This window comes from Marmota monax, unplaced genomic scaffold, assembly GCF_021218885.2.
Source record: "Marmota monax isolate L192 unplaced genomic scaffold, Marmota_monax_Labrador192_F-V1.1 WCK01_AAM20220418_F8-fsc00021, whole genome shotgun sequence".
NCBI lineage: Eukaryota > Metazoa > Chordata > Mammalia > Rodentia > Sciuridae > Marmota > Marmota monax.
In genome coordinates, this window is record NW_026695228.1 from 24,238,043 (window position 1) to 24,250,779 (window position 12,737).

Below are 12,737 nucleotides of genomic sequence, written 5' to 3' on the forward strand. Positions count from 1 at the left end.
CCACTCCCTCCCTCCTTCCCCCTCTCCGTCTCCCTCCCCCTCTCCCTCCCCCCTCCCTCTCCCTCTCTCTCTCCCCCATCCCCCTACCCCTTCTCTTCTGTGACTGGCCACTATGGTCCCGCTAATAAACTCTCAGGCAGGTAAATGGTTGTTTGGCTTGTTGAGTTTACGGAGCTTTTCCGCAGTTCCTATATTGGTGCCGAAACCCAGGATAGGGATCCCCGTTGCTAAAGACAGAACCCCATTCCCAAACTCCGAGCCTAACCATTCCTGTTGCAGTCCACTCCTCTGATCACCTGCCTGACATCCACCACCGGCCTGCATATTGGTGAGTGCCCCTCTCCCATGAGCTACTGAACCCCAACTCACCAGAACCAGGGAATTGGCCCTTGAGTGTCCGGCAATCCCTCCAGGTGATTTAGGGGGGAATGCACCCCACCCACACCCATCAGGATAGCGGTGGACCCTGGGCACTCTGCGAGCACAACCCTGGGAATCGACCACCTGGGATGTAGATGAATTCTCCCTTTGTGACTCCTCCATCTCCCCTCGCTTCGGCTCCCATGGACGGGGTAGCGCAGTTGCTACAGCCCATCTCACCCGAGCTCTGACTCCATTCCACCCAGAAATCCTTCAAACACTCTCCTTCTGACTCTTTCATTCCACTCAAAAAACTCTCCTGACGTCGGGTTTCCTGCGGCCTCAGCTCTATTTGGGTCTCACAGATTGCACTCCCCTGCTGACGACCTGGCAGTGCCCTCTATTTCTCCGTGGCAGTCGGCCATTTTGGAGACACCCACAAGACCCTCCATCCACTTGGGAGCTTCCAGAAAGTTCTTTCCAGCCCTGGCGTGCTCTCTCTCTCTCTCTCTCTCTCTCTCTCTCTCCCATCTCACCCTTCCAGCATGGGAAATTCCTCGTCCCTCCCGACCGATTCTCCCTTGCCGAGCCTCTTAGATAGTTTGAAAACCCTGAGCCTGGCCCCTGATATTAAACCTAAAAGGCTCATAAAATTCTGTACCATGGACAGGCCTGCACACCCCCCTGGACATCCAAAATGTTGGTCCACGTGTGGGTCTCTGGATCCCAGTTTACTCCTCGATCTTTTAATTACTGTGAGCAAAGAAGTGGAAGTAGATTCCCTATGTGGCGGCTTTTTCCTTGCTAGGATCTCACCCAAATCTCTGCACACAGTGCAAGCCTCAGCACCTACTCCTTGCTCTCCAGCCCCCTTCCTCCTCTTCTCCTCCACTCTCTGCCTCCACACCCCCCCCCCTTCATTTTCTTCTCTGCTCTCCACCTCCACTTTCCACCCGGCTGATGAACCCCTCCATACCACTCCCCCCCTCAGCCCTGCTCTCCCCAATTTCACCCCCTCCCACTTCCCCATCCTCTACATCTGCAGCTTCTTCTTCTGTGGACACTCCTCCTCCTCCTCCCCCTCCTCCTCCTCTTCCTCCTCCTCCTCCCAACACTCCCCCACAACCTCCTCCAATTTCTGTTCCTTCCTCCCAGGTCCCTCCACCTCAGTTTAGTCCACCCGCCACCCATTCACTCACTAATGCAGCACCTAACCCACAAGTCACCACATCTCATCACCCGACTCAAACTTCACAGGTTGTGGCCCCACTTCAAGAGGTCACCAGGCCAGATGGGATTTTTAAGGGTTTACGTTCCTTTTTCGATGCTTGACCTTTCTCAACTAGAAAAAAACATTTCTGATCTTACACTGCAAACTGTCTCTTACATTAAAGAGTTTCAATATTAGCCCAAGCCTACAGCCTCACCTTTCATGATCTCTATGATTCTGTCCAATACTCTCCTCCCTGAGGAAAGGAGAAGTGTCTGGGACCACAAAAGGGCCTATGCACACCAGGTTCATCAGACTGATGCCCACCATCCCCTAGGGGCCCAGGCAGTTCCAAACCAAGACCCCATTGGGGTTATAATGACCCCAAGACCTGGGACGCAGGGACAATCTCATTGCCTGTCTGACAGCTGGCCTAAAGGAGGTGACACAAAAGGCTATTAACTTTGATAAACTCCAGGAAGTTATCCAGGAGAAGAATGAAAACCCCTCAGCCTTCCTAGATGGACTGACAAGGCTCTCTTCAGTACACTAACTTGGACCCTGAATCCCCGGATGGGAAGCAACTTCGTATGACCTGTTTTTTCTCACAAAGCTCCCCTGAAATATGGGCAAAGCTAAAAACAATTAGAGAGGTTCCCTTGACTCCTCAGATGGAGGTGCTGGCCACGGCTTTCTAGGCCTATCACCACTGAGATGAAGGAGCAAAACGCCAAAAATGCCAGATGTTGGCCCAGGTGTCCCAGGGCTCCTTCCAACCTATGGAAAGGGGGAGACAACAACCCCCACAACGAGGAACCCCTGGGCCCTGCTTTAAGTGTGGTAATGAAGGACACTTGGCTACGGCTTGCCCTAACCCCAGGGCACTGCCCAGACCATGCCCCAGATGCCGACGTCCTGGACACTGGGGATCGGACAGCCCCAATTCCCGGAGGGGAGCTGAAGTCAGTTCCCCGGCAGTGACTTGCTGGGCCTAGCAACCAAGGATTGATGGGGCCCTGGGTCTTCTGTCCTAGCCTATTCAATCACCAAGCAGGAACCCAGGATGGTTATCTGAGTGGATGGGCGTCCCATAAACTTTTTGGTAGACACCAGGGCCACAGTCTCGGTTATGATAGAGTTTTGAGGAATCACCTATCCCCCCAAATCTCCAATTGTCGGGGTAGGGGGTAAAATCATCATCCCACGCAGAACTCCTCACCTTCTCCTTTTCACACCATTTTTAGGTTATGCCTCGGTGTCTGGTCCCCTAGCTGGGAAGGGATATATTATCCATCTTGAAGGCCTCCAAAACCTTACCCTTATTGCCCTCCCCTACTCATATCTTCATCATGGCTTTACTCCCTGATGAAGAAGAGACTTTACCTCTTTGTATCTGGTGTAGAGACCCCAACGACCACCAGAACACACATTCTCCCCTCCCCTGTAAAAGAGTAGATCCAATTGTGTGGGACACTGAAACCCCATCCTCGGCAAATTGCTCTCCCATGGAAGTGCATCTTAAAGACCCTAACCACTTCCAAAACCAGGCCCAATACACACTGCCAACTGCCACTCTTAAGGGCCTAAAGCCAATCATTCAGAGCTTATTAAGAAAAGGGTTCCTCCATCCCACACACTCTCTATTCAATACCCCAATTTTAGCAGTAAAAAAGCCTAACAGAACATACCATTTGGCGCAGGAATTAAGATTAATAAATTGTTCAACCAGCCCTATACATCACCTGGTTCCAAACCCTTCTACTATCCTTTCCTCCATTCCTGCAAACTCCATCTGTTTTTCAGTTACTGGTCTTAAAGATGCCTTCTTTTCTATTCCACTATCCGTCTCTTCTCAACACATATTTGCCTTCACCTGGACTGATCCAGAAACTATGCATTCCGACAGACAACCTGGACTGTCCTGCCCCAGGGGTTTCAAGACAGCCCACATATTTTTGGACAAGTCCTCGCTGGAGATCTTGAGGATTTTTGCCCTCTATGCACCAAATCAACCCTCCTACAATATGTTGATGACCTCCTCCTCTGAAGTCCCTCATTAAAAACCTCAAAGTCTGTCATAGCCTGAACTTTCTTGCTCACAGCGGATACAGGGTTTCTCCACAAAAGGGGCAGCTTGCTCTCTCTCTCTCTCTCTCTCTCTCTCTCTCTCTCTCTCTCTCTCATTATTTACTTAGGGTTCCACATTTCCCCAGGGAAGATACTGATAGAAAAGGTCACACTGCAGTTGAGCGACATATGTCTTTCACAGCAACAGGACTTTAGGCCAAGTTTGGGGGAAGGACTTACAGACTGGTCAGTGGAAAGGACCAGATCCAGTGATTATGTGGGGCAGAGGTCATGCTTGTATTTTTCCAGAAGGTGCTTGTCGTCCTATTTGGGTACCTGAAGGCACCATCAGGCATGGAGGGACCTATGGAAATTGACGTTAGGAGCCACACCAATGATTCGACTCCAAGGGAGAGCTAAAACTCCAGTGATGAGGCTTGCTGCAGGATTAGCCCTGTTGGGCTGTCAGGTGAAAGGGAATCAGGGAGAAACCTACTGGACCTATTTTCCAGATCCACCTCTGGTACATCCAGCAGTGGACTGGAGAGTCCATCCCAATATTTACTCATGAGTCATATATGATGGGAAGATTCACAGACACTCATAAGTTATTCTGACTATAGCGCCCACCTACCCTTGTGTTGGTCCCACGATAAACATGCTGGCTGTCTAAAAGTGTCATTTGAGGAAAAGACAGCAGTTGGGAGACCCAGAGCAAATAATCATATTGTTAATGAAGACTCAAAACTTTATACTAAATCAGTTATTAAAATGGGACTTTCTCATAACAAACCAGTCATCTCAGCAGAATGTCCATGAATATCTCATTGTCCTAATCAGTCTGCAATAGAAATTGGCACCTTTCCTAAGTGGATAGATTGACACCTTTCATAAGGTGTCTAGAAAGAGTGGGTCTATTTTGGATTGGTCTCCAAAAACTGACAAAAGGCAGTTACACAAGAGAACTGCCATGGCTCCTGGAGGATTTGTTAGCAACATCCTGAACTTCAGCAAAGGTGGCATTCAGAAAGATGTTTGTCACTTAATTGCTGCCTCAGAATCCCTACATTTTATTGACAAACCTTTACCAGAATTTGTAGGAAAGAACTGTAAAGAAGGTTCTTGTTGTGGTTTATAAGCCTGAGTTCAATCTCCTTGCATTTTAATTTCTGGAAATGTAAAAGTTAAATGGAAAGATGAAAGATATCTTGTAACATGTAGGAAATGTAATTTAACTAATTGTGTCACCAGATATAATAAAGGAAAAGGGACGCTGACACTCCATCAGCCCTCATTTGTCTTATTACCAGCTAAGATTTCAGAGCCATGGTACGCTAATGCTGATTTTCAAGTCTTACAACAAATACACGCCAGAGAGCAAGACCTAAACACCCTCTTGGCCTCATAATAGCAGGAGTTGTTGCCTTGGTTTCTTTTATTGCTTCAATAGTCACAGCTTCGGTGACTATATCACAAAATATTCAACATGCAAACTTTCTTAATAATTTGGCTCAGAATACTCCCAAGGATACTCATAATCAAATAGATATTGATGAAAAGATTGAGACTAAGCTAAATGCCTTAGAGGCAACTGTCATCAATATAGGTAATGAACTTTCAGCTTTGAAGTTCAAGGAAAGACTTAAATGTCACGCTAGCTGTGAGTATGTGTGTGTTACTGCAGCCAAATACAATGCTTCCCAATGGGATTTGGAGAAGGTTAAAAACCATTTTGGGGTCTTTGGCAAAATAATAATAACAACTTGGATCTTTTGGAGCTCCATCCTCATACTCAAGATATACAAAAAATTAAGATTGATTTTCGGATCCTACTTCCTTAGCTAATCAAAAATGAAAAGAATTAAATGGCTTTAATCCTGGAAACATTCTTACACTCTGCATGGTATATTCTTGTATTGTTCTCTTGCTATTAATTCTCTTTTGTATTGTAATTGTTGGATGGCCAGCCTTCAAACAAGGTTTGGGGGCTCAAAAAAGTGACCCATCACCTGCTTTTTTCAAATAAAAAAGGAAAAATATTTAGGAGGCTGTCACAGCATGTGACCAGCATTTTTCATTCCTGATTGGTGAGGCTCTGTTGGTCACTTCCCGTGATCTGGCCACATCAAAGTGGCCAAAGACCAAGGCCCTGATCTTGAAAGTCGTAAAAACGTCACCAAGTGTGTCTTCATACAACCCCAGGGATCCAGTTACCATACCTGTCCTTGTAACCTGTCCCTCTTGATCGTTATTGGATGGAAATTTCTAAGAGAGTCTCCCAAATAGACGACCACTCCTGAACCTGCTCGCGGTCTCTCTCGCCAGCCTCTTGTGACATTCCTCGCTGTCCCATTTAGGGAGCAAAAGGCCAGGGGTAGAGGAGCCTTCCTGGGACTTGAATTAAAGGTAAATTTTGTGTCTGTGGTTTATTTGATACCTTAGGAAATTCACTCCAGCGACCCTTAGTTTAGCTGCCCACGCTGGTTGGGGGTGGCAGCTCCATTTTTTAAATTACTCTTCCTTCCTTTAGATCAGAATTTCGGATCACAAGAACTATTTGAACTCAGGAGGTGATAGACATGGATCCCAACTGTGGGGAGCAACTCTGAATGCCTCACACCTTCCATCCTGAAGTGACAGGCTCTGACCCATCACTACATTTCCTAGTGACTTGGGCATTGTCCCAGTTCTGGAAGTTGAGGGCCTGTCTTCAGATGTAGATGACGCCCCTTGGGTTGAATCACACTCACCTGTTCCTTGTAACCCTGCCCCTTCTGGCCTTTTGGGATAGAACATTCTAAGAACAAGGGTCCCCCCAATACAATCCCACTTCTGAACGTGCTCACTCTCTCTCTCATGACTTCCTCTTGCCCTCCCATTTGGGGAACCTGAGGCCGAGAGCAGAGAAAATGTGGGCGTGATGACTAATTGGAAAATTTGTAACCAGATCTCTGTGGGGCAAAATCAGAGAGGAAAACAGTTTATATTTCTGATGACATCAAAAATTTACTAATTAGGGACTGGTGTTGTGGCTCAGGGATAGAGCACTTGCCTAGCACACATGAGGCACTGGTTCAAGCCCTGCACCACCTAAAAAAACTAAATAAACAAAATAAAGGTATTGTGTCCAACTGGACCTAAAAATACCTTTTTTAAAAAAGTGCATGGATGATATTTTATGAATTTGAACCAGGAATAGTGAGAAGCAACAGAGAAATAATTTGATGTGCCAACAAACATCAGTTTTGTACATTTTCCCAAGAGTGGAACATCCTAAAATAGCATTAAAGAGTCTGAAAACCCTTACTGTGCCAACTTGGAGCCATCATGAGTGGTTCAGAGATGATGTCCATGAGTCTAACACAGCACAGGATGGTGGACCAAGGCTCTGAGCTTCCTACCTGGGTCCTGGGAGGACATCCCCTCAACAACCACTCCCTGTCTCCCAGGAGCAGCTCAATGTTGGCTCATCTTTCTGTGCCAGGAAACCCTTGTGACATCACAGTGACCTGGGCCAATGAGGAACAAGGTGATGGTCACAATGGCTGCTATCTCTGGAGCATCTGATCCAGGCAGGTCATTTCCTGTGAGCTTTAACACACAGCTTAGTTCTGAGGGAAACTCCGTGAAGAAGAAGAAACGACCAGTTTATAAATAAGGAGCCAAAGTCAGTAAATTAAACTACCTGTCATGAGGAAAACATTCAGGATGCAAATGTCAAATTGTTTAGGCAGAAGCTGAGCTCAACAGGGTCCACATCTGACCACCTAAATTCAGAACTGAGGTAGTGGAGATGTTCACAGTGGAGAAGGCCTCAGAACACCTGCACCTAACTCTGACGCTGGACCATAGCCTCAGTGCAAAATAATGGAACCACCATGTGACCCCACAGTCTCACCGCTGGAAATGGTCACCCAAAGGAAATGAAGGTGACATCTCAGAGACTTCTGCACTTCCATATCTCTGCAGCATTGACCAGAGTAGGCAGATATGGAATCCACTTAGGTGTCTATCCATGGATGGATGGATAAAGAGAAGGCCATATGTATACTCAGGGGAGTATGGTTCAACCATAAAAATGGAAGAACTTCTGTCAATTATGACAGCACAGATGGAAATGGAAGTCCCCAGCAAGTGAAAGTGAGACAGGAAGATAAATGCTGCATGATCTCACTCACTTGTAGAATCGTAAATCATTAATTCATAGAAATAAAAAAGTGAAATGGTGGTCACCGGGGACTGATGTGGTTTGTGGGGTTGTGGGGAGAGATGTTGGTCAAAGGATCTGAGGTTCAGCTAGACAGGAGGAAGAGTTCAGGAGACCTACAACCTGGTGACCATAGTTAGCAACAGAATCTTTAACAGTGGAGAGTGGATATCGAGTGTCTCACCACAGAAATAATAACCACAAGAAGTGATGCGCATGATGATTAGCTGGAGCAGTCACTCCACAGTGCATGTGTTCTTGAAAACATTCTGTTATAGGCCATTATCACAATTTTTCTGTGTAGTATCAAAAAACAAGAGAGTCCACCAGCCAGGACTGGCAGACTCAATGCCAACTGGGAGCTCTTACAAAACCACAACCTCTGGCCACACCAACCTGCCACATCACAACCTGCATTTCAACCAGATCCCCAAGTGATTCATATTCTCACTGAAGTTGGAAAGATTCTGGTCTGGAAATGTGTTTCTCAAACTCTCCACTCTCAACCTGCTAGGCACAGTGCCAAATCCAAGTTGTAACAACCCCAACTTCCTCAGCCATTGCCACCCATCTCCAGGAGCCCTCATCCTGCCTGGTGGAAGACCAGTGCCCTGGAGCAGGAGAATTGGGAGGGCCAGGAGGAAAGCTCATGACACTCAGTTCATCATTGGAGGCAGGTCCTGCAGGAAACATTCATCAAGAACAGAAGCTGACAACATGGACCCACCCAGCCCAGAGTTGAGAGAGCTGAGTGCTGACTCACTCATCTGCCACTGGTTAACATGTTAAAAGAGAAGCGACTCTCAGACTCTGCAGTGCTTACATCATTGCTGACAACATATAATGGGATCAGAGTTCAATTGTATCAAGTATTTTCCTTAAAATGAGAACATATCCAGGGAGCTCCCCAGTAGCAGGTTGGGCAAAATGAGTCTCAGGGGTGGCAGGTTGTGCAGTGAGGTGAGGGCATTTCTTCCTTTAATCTTAGTGTGGAGTGTATTCAAGCTATTTCCATATTCATTACAAAAGGGAGACTAGGGCTGGGGTAGTGGCTCAGTGGTGAGCACTCGCCTAGCACAAGGCCCTGGGTTCGATCCTCAGAACCACATAAAAATAAATAAACAAAATAAAGGTATTGTGTACAACTAGAAAATAAATATTTAAAAATATTTTTTAAAAAGAGGTGAGACTAATGGGCTGCTTACAAATACTGCCTTGTCACCATCCTTCAGGGGACACACATCTCACAGCATCCTCTCTCTTCTGGGTGGTCATGGAATAACTTTTATTTGATGGGTTAAAGTATAAAATTGAAGGGATTTATTTGCAATTCTTTCCTTACTATACAGGCTAAACACAATTTTTAGATTGTGAGCCTTTTTCTGTCTTTGATATTGCAAATTCTTTGCTTTTAGAGAATGGGCATCTTTATATTCTGAGTTCAAAGAAAGAATTGGAAGTGATTTTCACTAAGGTCCTGTTTGCCATGTAGTTCTTTATATATGTTTTGACAGTTTGAGGGGGAACAGGTGAGCTTATGAATTTTATGTGGTCAAACCTATGAGTGGGTCCCCTTGCTGACCCCTCTCCATTGCTTTTTATATTTAAAGTTCTGCATGATCCATGCTAGTCAAGTTCCTCTTATACCATTTTGCATCTTATTTCTCATCTGTTTTTCTGAACTATTGCTTTTTGGCCTTTGGGTTGTTTCTATTCTATGAGCATCAATCACCCTCTGCCCTTTTGTAGAACATACTCTATTGCATTCAAGTGAACATCTCATGAGCACATGTTTCATACACAGGAGTTTTGTTATATCTGCAGAGATGTCCCCTCTGCAAGATTGGAATAGGCACCTGGCCTCATAGGCCTACTGCTGGGAATAGGTGGGAAGATGCAGGTGACATTCCTGGCCCACGTGCATGGTGGGATCTCATGAAGGGAGCGGTGGTGACGCTCTAACCTTGGTTGTGACTCACTCCATTGCTCCTGCCGTTATGTCCAGTGTCCTAAGTGGTACACACTTAGGTTTTTACAGGATGAAATTGCACCTTTGAACACCACTTCTTTCACTGCTCCTAAAAAAATATGTTTTTATCATTTATATCCAGGTCTTTTTCAATCTCAAATTACTCATGATGACGGAATTAAATGATTGTTGTTTTAGTTCTTTTGATGGAAATTTTGTTTTAGATTTTCAATCTATTTCATTAAAAGAAATTGTTTTGAAACCATGTACGTTGTTCTGGGTAGAAATTAATTTCCTTAATGTTTCTCCATATAAATTTCCACCTTTGATTAAAAAAAATGAACAGAACAGGGAGAATCTCTTCTTGTTTGGACCTTACTTTATAATGGAAAATGTAGGATACACAAAAATAAATGCATGTATGTTATAATGTTCCCAGGGATAAATCCTCTTTAGGAAGATGACAGAATGTCAAAAGAGGTGCAGATTTTTATGGAGATCAGTCGAGATCAGGGGCACTCACTCATATACACCAAATTGGGAATGATCCTTTTAACACACCATTGAACTCATTTTGCAATTCTTTTATTGCAGATTCTATGCTTCGGTGTTCATCAAGGATATGGGGCTGTAATGTTTCCTCTCCTGTATGGTGCTGTCTGCTAAATTGAGACCTTTATAATACAGACCCCTGTTCCCAAATAACAGGGAGAAATGAGAAGGGACCCACTCTGGTCCACAGGACACCTTTGACATCAGAACAATGCGTGATTATGCATCCATGAGATACCTCAAGTTGTCAGACTCATAGATACACAGAATAGAACAGTGGTGTCAGGACCTGGAGTGGGGGACATGTGGGTTGTGTGTCCATGGGTGTAAAGTTAAAGTTGTACATGGGATTAATATCCAGACACCTGCTGTGCAGCATAGAACCAGCACTAATGGTATAATATCGTAGAGGAGAAAATTCGCTGTTGGGGTGGACCTTAGGGTAAGAGGTCCTGCCAAAGAAAAAAAACACAAAAAAATAAGAAGCACAAGGGATCTGGGGACACTCGTGGAAGAGATGGGCACATCTATGACACTGAAGTGGTAAAGGGACAGCCAGGGTCATGTGTGTCTGAATTTATCCTCTCATCCAAATAAAGTATGCACAGCTCCTCAGGGGTCAGCCACCTCAGTAAAGCTGCCTCCAGCAACAGTCACAAGAGGGCAGGGGAACAAAGGCCCCTCCTGAGGATGTCAGCATCTCCACAGCAGCCAGGAGGCAGCTCTCCCCTCAGCATTAGCAGACGGGGCCTCCTGTGCACCCACCAGCTCACGCTTGCTGCCCCCGGGGCTCCTTTGAAACTTGGATGTGCCAGGCCAGCACCATCCTCAGGACCCTGCACTGTCGCCCCTCCCAAGAGACCCAGGCCTATGCAGACCACCTAAGGGCGCCCTCCTCTCCTGCAGGCCTCTGCTCAAGGGTCACCTTTCACCTCTCCTACTGGACCCCCATAGGACAGCACCTCCATCCCCTTCCCTTCTGACCTGTCTGAGTTTGATTGCTGTTGATCACAGAGCTCAAAGACTCAGAGGAAAACAAATTTTAATACTTTGATCTGAGAGAGAGAAATAAGACTTGCTCCTTCTCCTTGTTCTCTGGAGTTTCTCTTCCTTTGATTTCAACTTCACCCTGCTAAGCTCTCTGCTCCCTCTGAGATCCAAGCAGTCTTCCTCTCTGTCATTGGCATACTCCCTCAAAGTGACTTTTCAATCCTGGATCAGAGATCTTGGAAATTCACTTTCATCTCAAGGGATGACATGCATTTCTGAAAACCATTTCTTCTCCCATGATGGATCATATGGCGTAATTTTTCTTTTATTGATACTAAAACACACAGTCGTGCATGGTACTCCTGTGGGGGGAGTACCATTACCAGTACTTAATTTGACAGTTAAGATGGCCTGTGTAATAATCCTATACTGGAGGGAATCCCACAGCATGGTTTTGCCCTGTGGGTCTTTCATGCCTCTGTGTGTCCCCATCTCAGCTGCTCTTCCTGATGAGTCAGATTCTAACAGACCAGTGAGCCTCATGGCTGAGCACTGGCTTTTCTCCTCACCATTGGGATTCTTTTCTATTGGCCAGCTTGGTGTCCACAGTCTCTACCATAATCACTGGCAAAGCTTATTTTCAAATACATGTCTCCACTTGAAGTCTACGTGGAAAGGAAAACTTAAAAGTTTGGTTACTTTGGCCTCAGAATCAGAGAGGTCTTTAAATATGATAAGAAAAAACATCTACATTACTGTGGGGAGCCATTCTCACACGTGATTGGGCAACTCCCGGTTTGGGTGTGAGGAGCTCTGGCTAAACTGTGTCGGAGCTTTCCCGGCCCTCTCCTGGTGCGAGAGCCTGTCCGTGTGGGGGTGTGACTTGACCACTGACCCTGGGGCCAATCACTGACCCTGACCTTGGAGTGCTGCCCCCCTCAACCTTCATTGGATGGAATTCTCCCCTGAATTTCTTGTTCCCCAATAAAAGGCCACTCCCTGGCGTGCTCCCTCTCTCTCTCTCCTGCTAGCCCTGAGTGATCCCTGCTGCCCTACCAGGTGGTTCGAGATGTGAGTTCAGAGGGAGAGCCGTCTCGGACCTGGTCATAGAAAAAGGTAACTGAGTCTGTGTGTTTATTTCAATCTCACTAGCTAACTTTTATGCCAAGAACCTCTTTAATGAAACCAGTGCGCTGGTCGCATGGTGGAACATTACATATTGGATTGCTACGTAAAATATGTCTTTTCATCTTGCAAATATAATCACTGAGGTGTGGAGGTTGGTGTTCATATGTTGGGGGGTTCTCTCAATGAGATTGGTCAGCATTTTGTAGGTTGCATTATTGAGTCACTGATCTGCTTGAAAATGTGCAGTGCTGCCT